Genomic DNA, 7,122 nt, shown 5'->3' on the forward strand with positions numbered 1-7,122 from the left:
TATGTTTGATTCCAAGTTCCCCTTATGTGGTTTCCTCTATTGTTAGAGTGATTTAGGGCTAATTCAACTCACAATCATTTGCACTTAACATGAAAACATGGTAAATTACATTTCTTTTAAGACATTTACCAAGCTAACATTCTTTACAAATGTCTGTTTATCACGGTGAGAGAAACTAAATGGAGGCTTTAGATTGACATTAATTCCACTGTTTTATTATGTTAGGTTCAATTCACAACGCTTTCACGTCAATATAAGCATCTTTATTGTAACATCTTATGGAACTCAGCTAAAAAAACTGTCATTTTTTTTCAAATAATATATCTTATCCTGGTGTTTTAGCTTTATGAAATAAAATAATGACTTTTTTTTTTACTAGCGCTATAGTAGACCTATTGTATACATGTCCTCCCCCACATGTATGTGTGCCCCTTATGCTCTCATGTCTGTTGTAGGTAAACCTACAAGCCTATGCACACTCCCAAACCATTGCTTATTTATGTGCATGAAAATGAGCTACTTTTTCCATTCTCTGGTGCTGATGGCCTAATTTAAAGCAGACCTATCATCACATTGTTAACATTATATAAAAAGGTGACTTTTTGTAATTTTTTTGGGGGGAGGCCCCATTGCCTAACGTCTTTACCACCATGGTGCTAAAGGAGTAGCCCGCAGCCTCCTGGGATGCTTGGGTCACATATACCAGGAGGCTGTTCCTTCTGTGCATGTCTGATATTGGACATGTGTTATGAAGGGGCTTCCCGATAATGTAAAGAAAAGCTCGACCTCATGCATGCACAGAGAGATTGGCATTTTTTCTTACATGTGGGGAATTTTTTGGAACGTGAGGGAGAGAAGGAGCTTTCCCCCCACCTGCCCTATGGTATAGCTAAAGGGTTGGAGATAGGGTTGCGGATTGGGTCCTTAGAGGACATCAATAAATAGGTATGGCAGAAGGGAGAACTGTCACATGTGTTGGATCTCCAAAAGGTTAAGGTTAAATGGGACCACCTTCAAGGTGGTTTTAAGGAGGGGCTGCAAATAGTATACTCATTCTTGAGCCGGTGGGCTCTGTGGCTGAGAACAGAAGTGATGGTTTTGGGCAGCTCCTACCGGTGGTATGTCCGGTGATGAGTATGTCCAAGAGTAACGGTTTTGAAAGGGTACAAAGTTTAGATTTAAAAAGGTTTAGGTTTTGAAAAAGTGTAAGTATTATTGTTACTCAAGGTTATTTATTGTTATTCTTATTATGGTTGTTACTAAAATGTTTTGGTTATGGTAAAGGTTTAAATTTATTTTTGAGTGTGCTAGTGTTGTGGTGTGGTGGGAAAATGGGGGAGGACAGAGGGAAAGAAGGGAACATAAAGGCATGGTAATTATGGGGCCAGCATCCTACCCATCTGGGTCATGCTTTGCTGCAGCCTAGATCCGTGCTATGTCTGGCTCTAATCCTATTTTCTCTTTGTCTCCAGTGCCCTAGTGCTCTTCTCATTTGTCTTTATTCAACTATCCATCAACCAGATCCTCCTGTAGTTTCTGAGTGCATTGTTAGTTACTTAGAGCCTACCTACGCATCCCGGGAGCCTCTTGGGTGCTCCTTCTGCACATGCCCAAGCATCTCGGGCATATGCAGAAGGAGCCTTTCACGCATGCACAGTGGGATTGTCAATTTTTTTTTCATCCTACGTCACCCCATCTTGCACCTGTGTGGGGTGATGTAGGGTCAAGAACCAGGAAGAAGAGGAGAAGATGGTGGCGCCCAGAGCACCGGCTCCGGAACAGATGCCGATGACGACGTTGGACCCGATGCAAGACACTCCCGTATGGATCAGATTGCCCAGCAGGATTTTTAGATAATCTGATGTAAGGTTTGGGACATCCAAGTACCAGTGTACATATATAAATAATTCATAAAGTGGGGTCTTTTATGTTAGGAGCAGTATAATTGCAACATCTAAGATCCTTAAGCACAATAAAATGTTCTTTATCTCGTATGTTATGTACTTCTATTAAGTACAATATATATAACCTCAAACCAGGTCACATCTACTGGAAGCTACAAGAAGATTCATCATCTTCTTGCTGATGGGTTATTGTTGTCACACTTACCTGTTCCTCACTAAAACACAGGAATCTTCTGTTGCTGGGCGTGCCTCTGCTTCCAAGTTTTATCAACTTCGTCCATGCTGCTGACCAATCAGAAAAAAGCCTCTTGATCAGACCTGGATATTTTTTTAGCTCTCAGACTGCACTCAGTGTTCATGCAATGTGTCTCGAGTCCCTAGTTCTGTGAGCTAGTTCCTGTTCACCTGTGGCTTAATCCAGTGTTTCCTCTGTCCAGCTCCTGCGCTAACCCCTCGTTATCTAGTCTGTTAGTTCTACTTCCCTGTGCTGTTCCAGTGTCCCTGTCTGTCTGTGTATATCCCTGAGTCTTCTGAGCCTCCTGTTGCTTCTAGTGTCTCCTGTGTTCCCTGTGCCAGCAGTGGCCCCTGTGTCACTAGTGTCTGTCTCCTGGATCCCTGGCCATTGACTCCTGGTGTGTGACCTGACCTCTCTTGTTTGCTGCCTGTCCCGACCCCGGCTTTCCTTGACTATCCGCCTGCCTTGTGATTTTGTACCTTGCTTGCCCACCTTGGTGTGCCCAAGGACTAAAACCTGGTCCTAACCAGCAACGCAACACCCTCACCATTAGAGACTCTGGAGAAAACTGGTTACGGCTCAGACTCTGCGCCTTGGCCCTTCTTGGGGGTCACACCACCTCCATACAAGCCGCAGCACCCCCTAGTGGTCCTGTCTCTCCGTGCATGACAATTGTTGCTTCTTGATACGTGTTCTTTATTACACTGTTGTTTTATGTTACAAAGTGCTAATATTTATTATTGGCCATATTATATAGAAACCATTTTCAAATAGGTGATTAGTAGTATTATCCTTAAGTAAAATCAGAATTCTGACGAGTCTAAATAGGCTAGCCCATAAGGACGTTATAAAACATTAGGCAACATTTCTGTTGAGGACACCTCCTTGGCATATTTTTTTGGGTATTGTGGAAAAAAATTACTGAAAATTAGGGATATTATAATAAACATATTATGGATATATCCTTATGTTTCCTTTTGTTTAACACTTGGCTGCAAACGTATTTCTTCCAGCTTAGATGTTCCTTGAAACAAAAGACATTCCAGGATAATATCCTTCATGCAGCACTCATGCCTTTTATCCTTATTGTTTTATGGCTGCTTACAGAGCCAGTGGCATCTGATAGATTTAGCCCCAAAAGAAAAATAAACATTGACATTTCCATAAATATATCCATAGTACTGTTACCAAAGAATGAATTGTATGTGTTACTTAGGATATGATAGCTAACTGTAGGATACACCTGCTGTTTAAGTGTACCTGAACTCTGGATTTTTATATTTAAATACAACGTATGTGTATGCTCCCCACTGGAGCACTACCAGCAAAAAAAAAAAAAAAAAATTATTCTCAGGAAAATGTGCCCTTACATTATTTTACTTTTTTTTCAATTTTTGCCCTCCTGCAATTTTAGTGACAAAGATATATATCAAATTTTTACAAATGCTTTTTTAAACAAAATTTGTACTGGCATACTTGTAACTCTTTAGTCAGCAGATTTAAACAACATTCCCATATTTTTGCCCATCATCAACCCATATTCCCTTTTCAATATTCCTTCCTTCCTTGCATAGAGCAAAAGCCTCAAACAAGATTCACCCAAGTAAAAATGTCATATTCCAGAACAGTGTTTGCCAACTAGGGTTTCTCAACTTATTACAGAACAGTTGTAGCATTCACCATATCTGGTGAGAAGGTCTTGAAGGATGGAAAGTCTGGACCATCAAAATTATGCATTACGACATGTCTATGGACTTGGACTTCTCAAGGAGAAAGAAGGAAAAACAACTGAGATTGAGACTTTTTTTGTAACTGATCATCCTATGTATCATGTGTAGTATTGTGGTATTGGAATTGAAAAAATTAAACACCTAAATTAGACTATATAAAGATGATGGCAATTGAATAGAAAAGACATTATGCAGGCTCTCACTCCACTCCCATGTTGTGCGGCTATCAGAACATCTGAGGTATGGCTGTTTACATTTAGAAACAGGAAAGCAAAATTATCTCCTGAAGAAGCGGACTGGAGTTCCGCAAAAAGCGGTGAGATCTCCACATGATATAGATTCCCCCATTTTATCTGGATATATACAGCTGATGGTAGCTTTGTTTTTTTATGTTAGTTTTTTAAGCATGTTTGATAAATAAATATTGTTGTTTTTATGTGATGTCCTAATTATTATTATTATTATTATTATTATTATTAATAATAATATTAAACAGGATTTATACAGCGCCAACATATTACATAGCGCTGTACATTAAATAGGGATTGCAAATGACAGTCTAATATAGACAGTGATACAGGAGGAGAGGACCCTGCCCCGAAGAGTAAAAATTGGGTAAAAATAATGCATGAATAATGTAATTTATTACTGCCTAAAAAGTACCATTTGTACTTTTTGGGTGTTTATGTTCAATTGATCAAGGGATGTGCAAGTAGTTAATTGATTAACCAAATAATGAAACAACCCTTTATAGATATCCTAATAATACTTTGATTGCATGTCAGAAAATGTCATGTACTGTACGTAAGTGTGTACTTCTTTGTTGGTGTCCCTGGTAAAGTATATATTCTTCATCTCTTCCTGTCAAGTCCTGATTTTTAAAAAAAAATAATTGTTGTTTTGTATATACAATGAGTTAAAGATGTTTTGAAAGAAAGAACAATAACATTGCTACTCTTCTGTTTTTTGCTGTTACTAATCAGTTGGTCAGACACCCATTGATGTACTCAGGATGTCTTGCGGTTGACATATTTTGTGTACTCAGAAGCTGTGAACTATCATTAACTGCACAGATACAGAACCTTTTTGTTTGTTTTTTTACATTTAAAATTGCCTATTACTTCTTAAATGTATTAGTATTCATCTATAAATGGTACAGCCTATACATTTCAAAGCATATTAGTTCTAAACACAGGAAACAGTATTGGCAGGGCAAGGAAACAGGTTCCCATTCACATTGTCCCTTGGCAGTTACTCATCTCCACCTTTCTCTATTTTCAGTTTTTTTTCACCATTAGGAAGGAAAAGACATTTGTACTTTTCTGACTTACTCAATAGAAGCACTGGTCAGGCGGCATGTCAGACCACAGAGCGATGCGTCCGGTCTCTATCAGTCCGCCCTATGCCCTGCTGTTGGTAATTCTTGCTGCAAAAAAATAGCACTGTTAAAAAACTAATACAATCTCCTAATTTGTGCAGTCTGACTACATTATAATAATAATTCACACAGCTATGGTTGTGCTTTATCCTCTAACCTGTTCCTTAAAGCTTGCAAATTAGCTAACTGCAATCCAAGTTCATCGAAATAAAAGGTGTTAAAGGTTCACTCAGCAAAGCCCCATGGGCCATATAAACAAGTCTGAATGTATAAAAGACATACATCAATTTGCTCATAATTTGGCTATTGGCTATCTATTTTTTTGACAATTATTGCCTTAGGACAATAAACTGGAAAATATTCACATAATGTTTAAACTGAATGTCTAATGGGCTTTCACCTCCGGGGCAGTTCACTTATCTATATGTCTAAAAGTAGTACATTGTTTTTCATGAAAATTTATTTTACAATATAATATAGTATAGTATGAGTATAATAAAGTTTGAAACACAAAATCATGTCAAATATTAAATACATTTTTTAAAAATACCTTAAATAATGCATTTAATAATAAACTTTGACATGATTTTGTGTTTCAAACTTTATTATACTCATAGTATTTTATTATACTGTACAATACATTTCTATGAAAGACAATGTACTGCTTTTAGACATAGAAATCCACTGTACTGTGATCAATACAGTTATTTTGTATTGAATGCAATACAAAATAACTTAAAATTCCCGACGTGCCCCTAGCCGGCGTCTGTACGCACCAACATCATTGGGAATTCCTGATGAACGTCAGCGCACTCATCGGGGGGCAGATCAAAAAAGAGGACGTGGCCAGAGGACAGCAGGTTAGTGTTTGTTTTTTACTTTTTTAACTACCCCAAGTGTGACTCAGGGTTACCACTTTCAGCAGGTTATTTTTACCCCAAGACAAACTGATAGTCTTCAATCTACAGATCTATGGCCTCCAGTGATAATTTTAACAATGCCCCCACCATTTAGGACACGCTCCTTAACATCAGGAGCCATCACCAACTCCTTGTTATGTCCAAATTCCTCCCTTCTCATCACCCCTACATTCACATGAGGAGCATCCCAGGCTTCTGTCTGTACATGTGTAACCTCAATATCTGTGGACTGCTTGTATATAGACTGGGCAGATAAGATCTTTTAATACTGTCTTCCTTTGCTAGACTGTGACAAATGAAATAATTTAGTGCAAAGCAAAGAACAGGAAGACAATGGTAGAAGATCTCCTTTGTGGCTCCACGTCCAAAACTGAACGACCAGATAGCGGTAATGAGTATTAGTGTAAGAGGCCACATCTTAACGCCTCTGCAACCCACGTACTTACACCATGGCTAACTGAAAACGCTGCTTGGCCTCCGGTACCATATATTACAAGCTCGAAAAGAATATAAGGGTGGTTTACTAAGGCCAGCAGAGTTTCCTGTCCACAATACTGTGCACTTGTGGGCTGTATACATTGTGTCTTAAAAGTCTTTATCTGAATATTTTTCTCAGTTTGGCCAAGCAGACCTTGAAACAAACAGACAAACTCAAACAATACTTACAGTTATTACATGTAATTATAGTATTTATTAGAATATAGACTGATAAATGTACGTGGTCATTAAATGTAATGAAAACAATCAATGGGCTCAATTCACAGAGCTATTTTCCTCTGGTTTATTTGTTATTTCCTTAATACTAAACAATATCTAACAAATCTCCTAAATCTCAATTTACAAACAAGCATAGTGTGCTTTCTTTAGTCTGTTTAGTATGCAGCAGAATTTTACTTGTCACAAAACTGTCCGGGTCACTTTATTGGCCAAAAATGCCAACATGGGTTACCACCTT

This window comes from Pyxicephalus adspersus, chromosome 3 (assembly GCF_032062135.1).
Source record: "Pyxicephalus adspersus chromosome 3, UCB_Pads_2.0, whole genome shotgun sequence".
NCBI lineage: Eukaryota > Metazoa > Chordata > Amphibia > Anura > Pyxicephalidae > Pyxicephalus > Pyxicephalus adspersus.